Source organism: Globicephala melas, chromosome 16 (genome assembly GCF_963455315.2).
Source record: "Globicephala melas chromosome 16, mGloMel1.2, whole genome shotgun sequence".
In the NCBI taxonomy this organism is placed as follows: domain Eukaryota; kingdom Metazoa; phylum Chordata; class Mammalia; order Artiodactyla; family Delphinidae; genus Globicephala; species Globicephala melas.
The window spans coordinates 47,719,937-47,738,596 of record NC_083329.1 but is presented as its reverse complement, the minus strand read 5'-3'; positions in this window follow the sequence as shown (position 1 = coordinate 47,738,596).

Genomic DNA, 18,660 nt, shown 5'->3' with positions numbered 1-18,660 from the left:
TTAAGGCAACTACGGTATTGTTTATGCTTTTTCTCTAGAGAAGGTTGTATCCTGTATCTGAAAAGCTGTAGCGTTGCAAAGTAAGATTTAAAATTACAGTAAAAGTTATGATTTTGTAAAGTAATATATAAATTGAACTAAAATTCCTTTCTGGACAACTAGCTGTCACCAGGCTTGTTGGGCTCGTCATCTCTACTCACACGTCTCCTCACTAGTTTGCCGTTTAGATGAGTTTGTTCCTGTACACTGTTCCTAACTAGCTCATCTGGTTTCAGGGTATTTAACTTAAGTTCTCTTTCTCAAAGTTTTCTAGTTAAATCATTATTCCAAAGGTAAAAGGGGTAGTGAGTTTTTTGGTACTGTTCATGCTGCTTTCATCATTCCCTTATGGTTCTTCATCTGTAGCACCAGATTTAGATTTCTATCTTCTGTACAATAGATGTGAGTTAATCTTTTGACCAAGGTGGCTGATACGAAATTTACCAACCCTAATTAGTTCATATAACTTACTGAAGCTTCCTTTTATGGCTTCATGTTTATCACTCATTTCTCATGGGGCAGAAGTTCAGCAAGGCATTGTGAGCTGTGCCTGCTGCTTTTAATCCTTTATGAATTAGAGGGCCTTCTTCATGGGATGCAGATACTTGCATGTGCAATTTTAGTTAAAAATGAGTAGGCTGTGTGTTTATAAAGTTGGCAAAATCAAGTAGACATTTACAGAGCCTCACATCAACTACCATTTATGTGTGTTATATGGTCATTCAGTGTCGCAGTTTGGGTTGTGTTAAAATTAGTATTGAAATATTAAATATTCTTTTGGGGATTATTAACACGTACTTCACTTTTTATTTTCTTTGAGGTACATGGCAGGTCTAGGGGGATGTCTTTCTATATAAGCCTTCTGTAAGTAATTGATTGGTATTATTAGGAGGCTAGTTTGTAGTTGTACTAAGTTTGGATTGGTGATGTAAGGGCAGTCTGTTTGCTAGATGGGTTACCTGACTCTTCCGTAGTTCTGTGCTTCTCCTTGTTTGGGGGTTCGGCAGGGCCACAATGGCCTACAAAACATGAGATTTAGTGTTAGGTAGGAGGGTTTGATTAAGGAAGCTGTTTACCTGATAAACACGTGCATATGTATGTATGTGTGTAAATGCTCTATGCCTGGTGATCGTCGACTCAAGAACACATTATAGTTGACTATGTTGGTAAATAATATTCAACTTAAGCTCAGCTGCAAGTTGCTTGACTTGTTAAGTGTTGACTTGTTAAGTGTTAAGCCCTCTGGTGGCCACAGCTGAGTCACAGCATCCCACAAAATTAAAAAAACACCAAATGCGTGACACCAGTTATGTGTGAGCGTAGGCTGCTTGGATCGTCCATCGAGGTGTCTTATTTAAGGGGAAAGAGTGGGCAAGTTTAGGTGAGATGGCCCTGAAGTAAGAGCCAGGTGCCTAATACAGTTCCTTTATAGAAATCCGCATAGTTCGTGGCCCAGAACGAGGAGAGAGGCACGTTTGTGGGCGGGTTGATGGTTTATCGAGGCTTTCTGGTTATCGGTTGTGATAAGCATGTTGACGGGAAATGTTCGGAAATAACGTGGTACGTACAATTAATAAACATATGTCCTGTATAAAGTCAATCACTCCAATTACCCCTGTGACTATTTCATAGGGACTGGAATCTAATGTGCATTGAACTGTAATATCAGTAGAGTGATGTACATGGTTATACACATGGAGTAGATAATACCTGATTATATGATCATGTATAATGATAAAGCATAGGTATCCTACTTATATATGTAGAAGGGCATGTAATGCACAAAGTCCATAGTAATGTCAGTTTTCATGATGTCATATTTTAATACTGAACATAGTACTTAACAATAGTGTTACTGTCCCATAAGCAAATTGTTCAGGGAATTCTTTAAGTCGAATTTCAGCTTTGGGAGCTGAAGGTGGAGGTGGAGCCTCTTCCTTGAGTCTCAGGGAGATATGTTGTTCTTTTCCGATTTACAAAACCAGGGTAATAAATATACTGCAAAGACTTTTATTTTCAGGAGATTATTTTCAACAATGCTTGTTATTGGTATAAGGACAAAAATGAAAAGGAAGTATAGAATAGATGCTGGTTCGGGTTTGTGCAGCCAAAACAGGAAAGCGAAGCTGAGACCGACGCAGCCCAAGGTTTATTCTGTGGCCAAGGAATGGAGAAGCGAGACCTTAGTTCACAGATCAACTTCTCACCCACGGGGTGAGAGGGATTCGATTTTAAAGAGTGAAGACTGAAGCGAGGAGGAGTGAGGCTAATGACGGGGAGACAGATGCATTAGTCTACTGGGGAAGGGGCAGCGTTTTCCTGGAAATGGGGTGCACCCCCTTCTATCCTTTTTTGGTCCCCATCTTCCAGGCATGGCCACCAGTACGTGTGTCATCCGGTAGCTGATGTGGTAAAATCAGCGTGTGATGAGACTCAGGGTCTGTTGCAGGTCAGATTCGTTGCCACCTTGGTTCCAGCTGGTTCAGTTTTTTGTTTGTTTGTTTTTTTTTTGGTCTGTATAGCTTTCTCCTTTTGTCTGCAGATCCTGTGACTTAAAGATACATGTTTATTCCTGTTCGGGGGCGGGGAGGGGCGAGTTGGTGGGTTTTGGGTAAAGACCTGGCACAGCTCTGGCAACAGAATCCCTCCTTTCCTTGTCACTGTTCCTCTCTCGAGGGGCGCTGAAGGTCAAAGTTCTGCCTTCTGAAGCCACTTCTCGCTGAATATGGGTGCAGACTTTCCCTGCATTAGAGGAGTAGAAGTGTTCCTAAGTAGCCGAAAATATGCTGCTCACCAGGCTGCAGTCCCAGTTGCTCGTACCCTTGTGTTGTATCATCTGCAGTCTGATGGCTTCAGTCCATTCACTAAGAAGTTGACAAGGCAGTGAAGGAGGCGAGGCCCCAAGATGAGCAGGAGGATAACAGCAGTTACTGGACCGACAGGTGGAGGAGACCAGGTTAAACCGGGAGGCTCTGTGTGACCATATTCCAATGCAGCTTGGATCTGGACCTTGTGTGTTCTATCTGTGTAGCCTTTGAGCTTGCTCGTAGATCTCTTTAATGTTTACCTCAATCCGACCAGAGTTATTGCCAAAACTGCAGCAGGTTTTCTTCGTAAGCGCACATACTGCCCGTTGCTCAGCCAGGAGATAGTCAAGGGACAGCCTGTTGTCGAGGACGACAGCTGCTAGTGCGTCCAGGGAATTACGGAGTCCTTGTAAGGAATTCCCCCTAGTTTTAGACAAGTCATGAAGGGCCTGATGGTAAAAGCTTGCCCTCTGTGCACCGGAGCCGGATCTAATTTCAGGGCAGAGTTTAGGGTGAAATAGAGAAGAACAGCTTTACTGCTTTGCCGGGCAAAGGGGGACACATCGGGCTTGTGCCCCGAAAAACTCTGTGTCCCCCAACCCGTGGGGATTTGATGAGGAGTTTTATAGCAATCGTTCACGGGGATGTGGGTACCTGTGTAGAGACCTGGCCTCAGTCCTGGAGCTTCAGGGGAGATGTGGAGAGCAGGGTAGAGACCCAGCCTGGCCTCAGTACTGGGAAGCTCTGGGCTTCTGTCTGCATGCCACTGCTCAGATGTCTGGGGTCTGGAGCTGAGGTGGGCTTGTCTGGGTAACAGCGCTCCACTCTGAGCGTAGTTATGTGGCCCCCCAGGGTCAGTGCTGTCGTAGGGGCCTTAGTCCTTACCCCTCTGAGGTTCACCTTCCCTGGGGCCGGTGGAGACTCCTCAGGTGGGCTACCTGGTAATTATTCCAATTCAGCAGCACGCAGAGGGCGAGGAGGGAGGCAGGTTTACCTGGTGAATTGATTGCTGGGCCCATGGAGCTGGGCTTAAGGCTGATGGGCAGCAGGTGAGGTTGCTACTGTGCTCGCCTTCCGGTCGGCCATCCCCACTCAGCAGAGCCGGGCCCTGCTGCTCCTCTCTCAGCCCTGCTGTTGGGGAGTTTTCTGCACACCTCGGTGAGCAGGGAAAGGGCCGTGCCTTCCAGAACCAAGGTACTGTGTTCAACTTTAGCCTGAAAGGTTTAGAACAGTGGAAATAACGTGGAACCAAAGTGAAACAGGAAGGGACTGACTTTCCTGGGACAAATGTCAGGCGTGGAGATGGAACCTGCACTTCTTTCTACAGTCCTAGGAGGTCCCAGGGACCCGGCTTGTTCACACGTTGGGAGCCCACGCCGCACAGCCACGGTGTCCTGACCAAGGTGGATGTGTGACCCCAGGTACAGGGTCTGGGGAGGTGGGGTCCCCCTGGTGAGTGTGGACGTGTGACCCCAGGTGCAGGGTCTGGGGACTGTGTGGTCTCACCCCATCTGCATGGGTCAGGATCACATGTAGGGGGAGACCCCATACCTGCTTTCTGCCTGCAGTGTGTCTTGTCCCGTCTGAGACTTCCAGCGTCTGAGTTGAGGGTTTTGCCATGATTCACCTGTGGTCCCTTTTCTGTTTATCTTGTCATGATCCTATGAGCACAGGCACCTTGGAACAAGCTGCTGCCTCATGTTCTGCTGAGTGAGCCGTAACCCTTGGTGGCCTAGTATTCACAACATGTCGTATATCAGATCCATTTATACGGGTCACCACTGTGTGGTTCCCCGGGTCAGAGCTCAGGTAGCATAGACTAGCCGCGCTGAGAATGGTCCCTCACAAGCCATGGGGTGGCACCATGACGGCCCCTGCCGTGGGGGAGGGTGCTTGGGCCTCGCACATTTGTGACAAAGGGGAGTCATAACTGGAATCGCAAGAAGACATCATTTCAAAAGTTTATCATCTTCTAAGTGGACTAACAATACGTTACACACCCTTTACCATCGTTACCATTTAGGTGCGTGTTTCTGAGGCATCAGGTACATTCACCTTGTCATGGAGCCATCACACCATCCCTAGAACTTCTCATCTTGTAAAACCAAAATTTCACAACCTTGAAAGTCTCACTACCCACCCCCTCCTGCAGCCCTGGCAGCGTCGTCTACTCTGGTCCACGAGTTGTTGACTCCAGGCCCCCCATGTGGGTGGAATCCCGCAGTGTTTGCTGACGGGTCAGTTTGGAAGAGCTGACTTTCATTCTGAAGCTCTCTCTTTGCATCTGAAGAACTTGCATTCAGGTAGAAGCTGTAGGAGGGACAGCGTGTCCAGGGTGCAGATGAGCTAGGACCTGACCAGACACTTTTGAGACCCTCTGGTCCCACCTCTTGGGCTGTGCCTCAGCTGCATCATCGTGGTCCCTGCTGCTGCCCCTGGGAAGCTGGTGCCGAGTGAGATTCCTCTGGTGCCCCTGCTGCCCTCCCCTCTTCCTGCCAGTTGGGGAGGGAGATGGCAGCTGAGTGGCCATTGCTCCTGAGGCAGGAAGGAGCTTACAGGGCAGACCCTCAGAGTGTGGGGTGTGATCCCCAGAGCACGCACCCCTCATAGGACACAGTGTCGGTGTGGTGACAGGGGCGCAGGTTGCCTCATCACTAACATGGACTGTTCCCAAGATCCTGCTCAGGAGGGCGTGGTGGTTGGCCTGCGAACCCAGCGGCCCTGTTCCTATCCTGGAGCTCAGAGAGCAGGTCCACCATGAGCTCCGGATTCACCCTGGGTCTCAGCCATCTCCTCTGTCCTGTCTTTGAAAACAGGAAAACGACTTCTACTGCTCATTGTCCGTAACATAGACCTGGTCCTGTTGATATTAGGGTTCTTTAATTTAGGCATCCTGGGATAGCAGGTGTTCTTAGCCCTAAAGAAGGAAAAGCTCATGAGTGTAAAAACATTTTCAGATGAAAGTAATATTTGATGACTGTCTCTATACTACTTTGCTGTTGACTTCTCTTAGTCATAATTCTCCCGGTTTTAGACCTGATGGGATTATAGGGGAGTCAGAACTGAAATCTTCATAATCTGTGTATTTGTAGCTTCAGTATCATTGACGATCCACAGTGTCTATGGTTAGGGAAGTTATTGATTTCATGTAAAGGATTCCCATTGATGATAGGGCAATTCAGATTAGAATGATGGCTGTAAATTGTTCAAATGTCTCTACTTGTGCATCTAGTGTATGCATCTGAGTCAGTCTAGTTGTCAATATTAGTGAAATAATATAGAAGACCAGAGAACTTATCCAAAAATAATTATTAATGTGATCATGAAAATGTAAAGGTTTTTCCATAATTGGTGACGTTGCATCTTGAGAACCTAGATGAAATGGATATGCCTTCGTGATATACAGTTTTGCCTACGATTTAACTTTGACGGTTATGTAATTTTTGTTTTTACTGTTATCTCATTTATTGAGAAAGACATAATGATTATGCTGTTGGCTTGACACTGGTTGACAAGGACTTGATTTCTTCCTTCTTTATTTTAAATTAACATAGGTAGGGTCTTCAAACGTAGGATGTGGTGGAGGGCATCTGTCTAACCATTATAGGTTATAGTAGTAGTTTCCACTACTGAGACTTCTCGTTTCGATGCAAATCCTTCTCAGATTATGACGATTATTAGCATTACTGCTGATGATGAGAGGAATGAGCCTAGAGACAAAATGTTTCATGTTGTATGTGCCTCAGGGTAGTCAGAGTAATGCAGCGATATCCCTGAAAGGCCAGGAAAGTGCTGCGAGAAGAGTCATATTTACTACTACAAAGAGAGTTGTGAAGGGAATTTTTGCTCATGTTGAGTTAAGTGTGTAAGCTGAGAACAGTGGGAATCAGTGTAGGAAGCCTCCTGTAATAGTGGAGACTGCTCCCCCTGACATTACATGATGGAATGTGCTACTACATAGTCTGTATCATGGAGGACAGTGTCCCGGGATGAACTGGCTAAGATGATTCCTGTCAAACCACCTACTGTAAGGAGAAAAATAAAGCCTAAAGCTCATAATATAGTGGGAGATCATGTAATATGACCTCCGTGAAGAGTTGCAAATCAGCTAAATACTTTTACTCCTGTAGGAATAGAAATAATTTTGGTGGCTGACGTGAAGTGTGCTCAGGGGTCAACATCTTTCCCCCGGTAAACATCTGATGGGCCCACAAGATAAATCCTAAAAAGCCAATGGACGTGATTCATAGTATTCCCATATATCTGAAAGGCTCTTTTTGTCCTAAGTAGTATGTAATGATTGTGAGATCATTTCAAACCCTGGTAGGCTACGAATAGAGACTTCTGCGTGACCGAAGAATCAAAATAGGTGTTGATACAGGATTGGGTCTCCTCCTGCAGAGTCAAAGAAAGTAGTGTTTAGGTTTGTATCTGTTAACAGTATGGTAATTTAGGCTGCTAGGACTGAGAGTGACGATTATAGTAATATGGCTATAGTTGGGGAGATCAAATAATGGTGTTTGGTGTGGAGATGTGTCTGCTGGTTTTATATTAAAGACTACAGTAATAATTTTTTTTTTTTTTGCGGACGCGGGCCTCTCACTGTTGTGGCCTCTCCCGTTGTGGAGCAAGGCTCCGGACGCGCAGGCTCAGCGGCCATGGCTCACGGGCCCAGCTGCTCCGCGGCATGTGGGATCTTCCTGGACCAGGACACGAACCCGTGTCCCCTGCATCGGCAGGCGGACTCTCAACCACTGCGCCACCAGGGAAGCCCTATAGTAATAAATTTAATAGCACTAAGTATTGAAGAGATACTTGCTAAATGTTAGGAGAAAGTGGTTAGGTCGACAGAGGCTCCTGCATGGGCCTGATTGACGGCTAGAGCTGAATATATGGTTCCACCGGTACCAGCACCAGCTTCTACTACTGATGATGCCAGTAGGAGTAAGAATGAATGGTGGGGGAAGTAACTAAATGTTTATATTATGTATTCGGGGAAATGCTATATCGGGTGCCCCAGTTATTAGTGGGACAAGTCAGTTTCTGAACCGTGCAGTCGTAATGGGCACACCTCTGAAGAGCATTATTACCAAGGCAGGGGCTGCTATGACTAGGCTATAGATTGCTCCTCTCCAAGCAGTGCTCCAGGTCAGCACAGCTCAGCCTGGATTAACAGACTGAAGGTGCTGCCTGCTCTTCCAGCTCAAGAAACAAACTGTGAATGTGAGGTGCCGATAACTTTGTGGTTTGTTGCAAATAATCATCAGTTTATGAACAGAGGTAAAATGACTGAGCTAGCATTAGACTGTAAATCTAAAGAAAGAGATTGAGCCCTCTTTTTGCCAGACCCTGTGGTGAATCAACAAATCGCATTACAGATTGAAAGCAGCAGCTTCAATCCTGCTGGTGCTTTTCTTGCCCTTTTTTTTTCCTTAAAGGCTGGAGAAGTAGATTGAAGCCAGTTGACTAGGGTATTCACCTGTTAACTAAAATTTCCTGGGGTGTAAGCCCATCAATCTAGTAAGAATTTGGCTTAATTAAAATGTTTTATTTCCATTTAATTGATTAGGATTGAGTCTTGCTTCCTTATTTTCAGGATTTAAGTAAATTGCACTTGCTTAGGGTTTTGAAAGCTCTTGGTCTACACTAATCTGAATTCCTAGTCCAGCACTGATAGAGTGGGTGTTAAGGGTAGTAATAGTGTAGATATTATGATTAGTAAGGATAGGAATGTTATTTTTTTAATGTTATTGAAGTATAGTTGATTTACAATGTTAAGTTCTGTACAGCAAAGTGACGCAGTTATATATATATATATATTCTTTTTCATATTTTCCATGATGCTTTATCCCAGGATATTGAATACAGTTCCCTGTGCTATACAGTAGGACCTTGTTGTTTATCCATCCTCTCTATATATTAGCTTTCATCTGCTAATTCCAATCTTTCAATCCATCCCTCCCACACCCACCCCCTGGTCAACCACAAGTCTGTTCTCTGTTTAGTAGGTATGTTCATTTATGTCGTATTTTAGATTCCACATATAAGTGATATATAGTATTTGTCTTTCTCTTTCTCACTTTGCTTAGTATGATAATCTCTAGGTCTATCCGTGTTGCTGCAAGTGGCATTATTTCAGTGTTTTTATGGCTGAGTAATATCCCATTGTGTATATATACCACGTCTCCTTTATCCATTCATCTGTCAAAGGACATTTAGGTTGTTTCCACGTCTTGGCTATTGTAAACAGAGCTGCTGTGAATCTAGGGGTGCATGTATCTTTTCGAAATAGAGTTTTGTCTGGGTACATGCCCAGAAGGGGGATGCTGGGTCATATGGCAACTCTGTTTTTAGTTTTTTGAGGAACCTCCATACTATTTTCCATAAGGGCTGCACCAAGAAGGTTATTTATTTTGTATATTCTGTTTTATTTTTATGTTGTTTATTGAAGGGAATATAGTGATGTGGAGTATGTTAGCTGCAAGTAGAAATATATGCTGAGGACTGCTCTGATGGCTATTAGTGTGGTAGAATGTTGTTCTCTCTTTTTTTTTTTTTTTTTTTGCGGTACGCGGGCCTCTCACTGCTGTGGCCTCTCCCGTTGCGGAGCACAGGCTCCGGACGCGCAGGCTCGGCGGCCATGACTCACAGGCCCGCGGCATGTGGGATCTTCCCGGACTGGGGCACGAACCCGTGTCCTCTGCATCGGCAGGCAGACTCTCAACCACTGTGCCACCAGGGAAGCCCTGTTCTCATTTTTGTGATCTCTTGGATAATTATTCATTTGGGTAAAAACCCTGATAGTGGTGGGAGACCTCCTAATGGTGCTACAATGGTGAGGATAAGTATTGTGATGGGAGGTGTTTTATTTCATGTGTGTGATAATGATCCTGTTGTTGTACATAAGCTGGGCATAAATAGTAAGAAGACAGTGATATTGTGATATAAATCAGCATGATTAGGATTGCTATGGTTAGATTATACATTATAATAGCTGTTGTTCATCCCATATGGGCAATTGACAAGGAGGCTATAATTTTTCCTAGGTGATTATAGTTAAGTCTGCCTCAGCCTCCAATTATGATTCATAATATACCTATGATTAATAGTTTGTTTAGGTTGATGGATGGTGAGATTTGGTATAAAACTGAGAAGGGGGCAAGTTTGTTCTGATAATAGCATCTGGCCTGCTGTTCATGGAGTGACTTGTGTTACTTCAGGGACTGAGATGTGAAATGGGGAAAGACCTAATTTTATGACAAGGGCTATTGTTTATGATGGTAGATGCTGTTGGATTAAAGATGTTTGTAATTCATTGTGTTCATTGACCAGAGTATATTAGATTAACAAAATAGCCATGACAAGTAGTATTGATTTGGTAGATTGTTTTAGAAAATATTTGTTGGATGCTTCTATAGTTTATAGGTTAATGTTTTTATTAGAATGGGGATAACATTAACCAGTGTGGGCTTGTTACAATTATGGTTCCCGATATAACTGTCAGTAGAATGATAATAAAAACAATATGGTTTATTATTCCAGGAAGGATATAAAACAACATTTTGGGGGTATGGGCCTAATATCTTACTTTTGGTCCTTACTGTAGCATGTGGTGTAATGTGGTAGCATGGAGAATGTAAAACTCTTAAGAGTAGGTTCAATTCCTACTATTCTAGGAATAAGAGAGTTTAAGCCTATATTATTTATTCTATCAAAGTAACTATTTTGTCAGACATATTTATGTTTGTGGCGAGATGCCTGATGTGATTACAGATTGTGAAACCTCTCAGATACACAGAGCTAATGTTAGTGGTAAAAAAAAATCTTTTATATAGAGATGTGTAAGTTGATCATCTCAAAATTGTGGGTAGGATGCTCGAATTCCTAGAAAGCAGATTGTGAAGAGTGTTTTAATGATGACGCTGGCTGTATATAATTCTGGCACGTAGTGGTTGTAAGATGCTCCTGTAGGTAGGATTGTCGAGAACATGTTTATTATGATATTGACATATTCTCTAGGAAGAACAGGGTGAATGTGCCTGTGTTTTCTCCATTGAAGCCAAATACACGTTTTGATTGTACGTTTGCAAAATCAAATGGCGCTTCATTGGATTTCTGCTAGAATAATCAAATTCTGGGTAGGGGTCAGGATGGGAAAATTAGTCATAGGTGTTTTTTGTGCGATTACTGTTGAGAGTGTAAATGATCCACTTACCAGCAGGACTGATAAGAGACTAATTGCTAATGTTACTTCATGTGAGATTGTGCTACTGCCTGTAGAGCTCTAATTAGTTCATATTTTGAATCTGAAGCTCATCCAGGTCAGAGGATGGAATAAATGGCTAGGCTTGATATAGCTAATATAAACAGTATGCCTAGGTTTATAGTAATTGGTGGAGAAGTTATGGGAAGAGGAATTCATATTGTGAGAGCCAGGGTTAAGGCTAGCACTGGTGCAATAATAAATACATAAACTGATGATCTTGACGGTCATAGTGGAGCTTTAATAAAGGATTTGACTGCGTCAGCAATGGGTTGTAATAATCCACAGGGGCTGACCATGTTTGGCGCTTTCTGGATTTGCATACAGCCTAGGATTTTCCATTCAGTTAATGTAAGGAATGCTACAGCGAGTAAAATTGGGTAATTAGTGAAAGAATGTTGATTATAAACATATTCTTAGGAAGAGGACTTGAACCTCTGTGGATAAAGGTTTAAGTTTCACGCAGTTGCCGGGCTCTGCAAACCCTGACAAACCTTGCCTACAGTAGGGTATGTATAAATTAATTGAATGTAGATTATATCATCATTTAGTTCAAATACATTTTGTAAAGTAGGCCTTCTTTCTCTGGTCCTTTCTTATTGGGAGAAATCTATAGTAGATAGAAACCGACCAGGATTATTCCAGTCTGAACTCAGATCATGTAGGACTTTAACTGTTGAACAAAGAGACCATTAATAGCAGTTAAACCATTGCAATGTCCTGATCCAGCACCAAGGTCGTAAACCCTGTGGTTGATATGAACTCTAGAATAGGATTGCACAGTTATCCCTAAGATAACTTGTTCTGTTGATCAGTGTTTTAGAACAATAGGCAATAAAGCATTCTGACTAGTTGGTCTAAATTTTAACCACTAGGAGGTTATTTTATTCTCCAGGGTCACCCCAACCAAAATTGTTAATCCATTTAAAGCTATGTTATCCTTTAAAAGGTCAGTTGTTTATATTTTTGGATTAATGAATTAATTTAAGCTCCATAGAGTCCTCCCATCTTATATTATTCCCGCCTCTTCACAGGAAGGTTAATTTCACGGATTGAGACAGTAAAAGCGTTGTATGACCAGTCACGCAAGTCCTTATTTAGAGAACAAATGACTATGCTACCTTTCCACACTCAGGATACCACAGCCCTTACTAAACAGATGTCACTAGGCAGGAAGTGCCTCTAATACCAGAAGTGCTAGAGGTGATGTTTTTTATAAGCAGGCAGGGTTTGTGATTCCCAAGTTCCCTTTACTTCTTATAATCTTTTCGTAAATGCATACTTGTGTTGGGTTAACAGTGTTTGAATAGGTTAAGTATTAGTTTAGGTTTACTTTGTTGTTAACTATCAGTGGGTTATCTGTTCTGATATAAGCTTATGCAAGGACAAATATTTCTTGTTACATTAAGAGTACTGTTTCTATTAATGAATAGATTAGTCCAGTATAAAATTAGGAGTTGCTCTATTTACTATTAATATTAAGATGAATGTGTGTGATTGACCTTGAATGCTTTCTTAATTGGCTGCTTTTAAGCCAACTATGGTATTGTTTATGCTTATGGTCTAGAGAAGGTTGTACCCTTTATCTAGAAAGCTGCAGTGTTTTAGAATGACACTTAAAATTAGAGTAAAAGTCTTTTTCTAAAAAAATATTTAAAGTTGAACTAAAATTCCTTTCTGGACAACCAGCTGTCACCAGGCCTGTTGGGCTCGTCACCTCTACTCACACATCTTCTCACTAGTTTGCCGTTTAGCTGAGTTTGTTCCTGTACACTGTTCCTAACTAGCTCATCCGGTATCAGGGAGTTTAACTTCAGTTCTCTGTAAAGTTTTCTAGTTAAATCAGTATGAAAAAACTAAAAGGGGTAAGTTTTTGGTACTTTTCATGCTTCTTTCATCATTCCCTTATGGTACTTTATCCATATCAACAGGTTTAAATTTCTATCTTCATACATTAGATGTTGACTGAATGTTTTATTTAGTTTACTTATGATAGTTGAATTTGGTGGGACGTTTGGGCTACTTTTAGTACAGACTGTTCATGCAGTATGAAATGTCCTGGGTGTCAACTAGGTGCTTTTCTTTAAGCTGCACTTTGATTCATCCAAGCACTTTGCAGTCTGCTCACCTTCCAGTATGCTTACAGTTTATCTCCTGTTTTATGTTTGGTACTTGGTAATAGGTTATGAAAGATTATCTGTATCTGAGGAGAGTGATGGGCAATGTGTGTGCGCTTCATGGCTTGGCCTGATTCAATTAAGCACTATGTTCTTAATTTACTACTAAGTCCTCCATTGGTTTTTTTATTTCATAGAAATAAAAAAGGCTCCCCCATAGGCTTCACCTTGACCTGTCGTTTTTGTCTGATAATTATGCTTACTATTGTTCTTTACCAGGGTTTTCTGAGGATGGTGGTATATAGGGCTGGTGAGGTTTATCAGAGTTTATCAATTATAGAACAGGTTCCTCTGGAGGGGTGTGAAGCACTACCAAGTTCGACTTTTAGGATTATGCTAGTAATCTTCTGGTAATTTTGTTACAATTACTTTGATATAGGGCTAAGCATTGTGGGACATCTAATTCCAGTTTGGATCTTAGCTGTCATGTAATCAGAAATGTTAAAGCACTTTGATAGCTTATTTTTATTTTAGCTATGGCTTTGTACAGCTTAGCTAGGGCTTTATCTGGTGGTAATTTTTAACACGCTTTATGCTGGATTTCTTAATAAATATGGGTTAATCTTATGACCAGGGTGGCTGATGCAAAATTTACCAACCCTAATTCTTTTTTTTAAATATAAATTTATTCATTTTATTTATTCATTTTTGGCTGCGTTGGGTCTTAGCTGCTGTGCGCGGGCTTTCTCTAGTTGTGGCGAGGGGGCTACTCTTTGTTGCGGTGTGCGGGCTTCTCATCGTGGTGGCTTCTATTGTTGCGGAACACGGGCTCTAGGTGTGTGGACTTGAGTAGCTGTGGCTCACTGGCTCTAGAGCGCAGGCTCAGTAGTTGTGCCGCACCGACTCAGTTGCTCTGTGGCGTGTGGGATCTTCCCGGACCAGGGCTCAAACCCAAGTCCCCAGCATTGGCAGGTGGATTAACTACTGCGCCACCACGGAAGCCCCCTAATTCTTAGCAGAACTTAAGCTTTCTTTTATGGCTTAATTTTTAATCACTGCCATTTCCCACAGGGGCGAAGTTAAGCAAGGTCTGAGCTACTTTTTAGTGTGCTGGAGGCCTGCTCCCTTTAATCTTTTGATTCAGAGGGCATTCTCAATGGATGCAGACTTGCATGTGTAATTTTATTAGAAATTGGTAGGCTGGGACCACACCTATGAATTTATGGAGTTGGCAAATTCATCTAGGCATTTACAGAACCTGACTTTACTTATTAAGCTACATCCACAGGTTGAGTAGGACTTTGTACGTGTAAGATTTTGTATTTATGTGATATATTGGCATTCAGTGTAGTAGTTTGGGTTGTGTTACAATTAGTGTTGAAATATTTAATATTTTTTCTTTTAAAGATTAAATGTACTTTTTTTTAAGGTACATGGCAGAACTAGGGGGGCATCTTTCTTTGTAAGACTACTACAAGTAATTGATTGGTATCATTAGGAGGCTACTTTGTAGTTATACTAACTTTGGATTGGTGAAGGACAGTATGTTGTTAGATGAGTTACCCAACTCTTACGTAGTTCTGTGCTTCTCCTTGTTTGGGGGGTTCGGCAGGGCCACGATGGCCTACAAAATATGAGATTTAGTGTTAGGTAGAAGCGTTTGATTAAGGAAGCTGTTTACCTGATAAACATGTGCATATGTATGTGTCTAAATGCTCTGTCTGGTGATTGTGGACTCAGGAACACATTATAGTTGATTATGTTGGTAAATAACATTCAACTTAAGCTCAGTTACAAGTTGCTTGACTGTGTTAAGGCCTCTGATGGCACAGCTGAGTCACAGCATCCCCCAGAATTAAATGATACCAAATGCATGAAACCAGTTATGTGTGAGCATAAGCTGGTTTGATAGTCCAGCCAGATGTCTTATTTAAAGGGAAAGAGTGGGCAGTTTTAGGTGTGATGGCCCCAACGTAAGAACCAGATGCCAGATATAATTCATTTCTAGAAATCCCCGTGGTTCTTGGGCCCAGAACGAGGAGAGAGGCATGTTTCAGTGGGTTGATGGTGTATCAAGGCTTTTGCTTAAGCTCTGGTTATTGGTTATGATAAGCATGTTGCCTGGAAATGTTTGGACATAATGTGGTATGTACAACTAATAAACATGTCTTATATAATAACGATCACTTCAATTACCCCTTTGAATATTTCATAGAGACTGGAATCTAATATGGATTGAAATGTTTAATGTGTCCTATAGTATCAGTAGGCTGATGTACATGCTTATAGACATGGGGTAGATAATTAATACATGATTACAGGATCATGTATTATGGTAAGGTGTATGTATCAAACTTATTTATGTGGAAGAGCGTGTATGTACAAAGTACATAGTAATGTCAGCTTTTATGATGTCATTTTTTAATACTTACACAATACTTAAAGATAGTGTTAATGTCCCGTAAGCAAATTGTTCAGGGAATTCTTTAAGTAGAATTTCAGCTTTGGGAGCTGAAGGTGGAGCTGGAGCTTCTTGAGTCTTAGGCGGATAAGTTGTTCTCCTTTTCTGATTTACAAAACCAAGACTTTTCTTCTTAAGAGATTATTTTCAATAATACTTGTTATTGGTATAAGGACAAAAATGAAAAGAAAGTATAGAATAGATGCTAGTTCAGGTTTGTGCAGCCAGAAAAGGAAACCGAAGCTGAGACCGACGCAGCCCAAGGTTTATTCTGTGGCCAAGGAATGAAGAAGCGAGATCTTAGTTCACAGATCAACTTCTCACCCACGGGGGTGAGACGGATTCGATTTTAAAGAGTGAAGAGTGAAGCGAGGAGGAGTGAGGCTAACGACGGGGAGACAGATGCATTAGTCTACTGGGGAAGGGGCAGCGTTTTCCTGGATATGGGGTGCACCCCCTTCTATCCTTTTTTGGTCCCCATCTTCCAGGCATGGCCACCAGTATGTGTGTCATCCAGTAGCTGATCGGGTAAAATCAGCGTGTGATGAGACTGAGGGTCTGTTGCAGGTGAGATTCGTTGCCACCTTGGTTCCAGCTGTTTCTATCTGTTTTGTTTTTTTTTTTTGTCTCTCTATAGCTTCCTCCTTTTGTCTCCAGATCCTGTGACTTAAAGATACATGTTTATTCCTGTTCGGGGGTGGGGAGGGGCGGGTTGGTGGGTTTTGCGTAAAGACCTGGCACAGCTCTGGCAACAAAATCCCTCCTTTCCTTGTCACTGTTCCTCATTCTTGAGGGGCGCTGAAGGTCAAAGTTCTGCCTTCTGAAGCCACTTCTCGCTGAATATGGGGGCAGATTTTCCCTGCATTAGAGGAGTAGAAGTGTTCCTAAGTAGCCGGAAATATGTCTGCTGCTCACCAGGCTGCAGTCCCAGTTGCTCGTACCCTTGTGTTAGTATCATCTGCAGTCTGATGGCTTCAGTCCATTCACTAAGGAAGTTGACAAGGCAGTGAAGGAGGCGAGGCCCCAAGATGAGCAGGAGGATAACAGCAGTTACTGGACCGAGAGGTGGAGGAGACCAGGTTAAACCGGGAGGCTGTGTGTGACCACATTCCAATGCAGCTTGGATCTGGACCTTGTGTGTTATATCTGTGTAGCCTTTGAGGTTGCTCGTATATCTCTTTAATGTTTACCTCAATCTGACCAGAGTTACTGACATACCTGCAACAGGCTTTATTTGTAACTGCACATACTCCCCTTTTCTCAGCCAGGAGATAATTAAGCACTTGCCTGTTGTCAAGAACAACATCTGCTAGTGAGTCTAGGGAAGTACGGAGGCCTTGTAAGGCATCCCCCATATTTTTAGATAAGTCCTCAAGGGCCAGCGTTGAGATTGTGTAGAGTGGTTTCATGCTATGTGAAACCTCCACAGGAAGCCACCAGTGTGAGGGCAATCTATACTTCTGCCAGAATGAGATCTCTTGCCCTTTTATCTCAGGGTTGGGTGATATCATGAATGGTTATACCTAGGTTCCTGGAACACAGCTGGCCTAGCATGCACTGTGCACAAATTGGGGACTACCTAAACAAGGGTAGCCTAGAGCCCACCCTGGAGAAGGGTAGGAGTTAGGGTTGTTCTTATGGGGCAATTGGTTTACTCTCAGGCCACAAAGGAAGAGGTACCCAGGGGGACTGCATGCCTGGTGCACTTCTGAGGAGTTGAACCACCTCCATAAGTGGCTAGCCCAAGACGGGGTGCCCTTGCAGTGTGGGGAGAGAGGCCCACCTGCACAGCAGGTGTCACTGGGGTATTCTTGACTAGTGGTTTTCCCCCAGGCCTCAGGAGGGCCATATACTAAACACCAGACAACCAGTGTCTTCCCTCCCCAAAGAGTACATTTCCCATCTGGTCCTTGTGTGTATTCATGGAGTCAGTGTGGAGGGCACCAGTAGGAGAAATTTCCATAGAAGTCAATCCCGGGGCACTTAATTGTGGGGCAATGGAAGAAGCACTGATCAGAGTCCAGATCAGCCACACGGTGTTACTGGAAGTTCCGCCCTTTGGTAGAGGCTGTTGATAGGGGCAGTGGCAGCAAGACGGGTAGACAGATGGCACTGTAGCGTGAGTGCTCTGTACTCCTTAGAGGTGTTGATGCGAGGGGTGAGCTCCAAGCAGGAAAGCTGTGTTAGGGATGACATATGAACTTCAAGAGGGGTAGGATTAGCAGACCTGTTAAGCAAGGTGAGAGTGAGGCTGTCATTCGTAGGAGTAAAATGTGATAGCTTTAATCCATAGGCATCACCTTGTGGGTGGGGGTGACAGACCAGCACTGGGATGGATTTTGTCCACGGGCTGTGATCCTCAAGAAATTTACTACTGCATTGAATTCGCATTCCGCGTGGATACTTATGAGGCAGAGCAGAGAAGGAAAGGAAGAACAGACAATAATGGCCACTCATGCTGCCACCTGTATTAATATCCCCTATATCCAGCATGGACAGAGATGTTTGCCAGAGGAAGGGGTTTCACACAACAGCAGAGCCAAGTAAGACAAGGGCAACTACTCAGCCTGTCTGTCCCATTACTTATTGGTAAATTCGTCCTTTTGAAAAGTAACTTAAGGTCTGTGACAGGTTCACAGATATACTGAATGGGTGCCCCAGTAACTTCCTCAGGCACAGGTCTATGCCCTGTAATTGTAAGGCAGAATGAGTGGTCACTGTTAGTAGATAAGGTCCTATCCGCTTGGGGTCTAACTGGTCTTGTGGATTTCCAGCCTTCCAGGTTTTCAAATAAAGCCAATCCCCAGGGGAGAAAGGATGTAAAACCATGTCAGAAAGGGAAGGCAGCTCTGGATTCCTGCAGGCATGTAAATCTCTGATTACTTCCCCTCCCTGTAAGGTGTATTTCCATCGGTCCATAGCCCTAAGTTTCGTCTTGGAGCTGGGTCCTTCAGGAATGGGCCTCCCATGCAT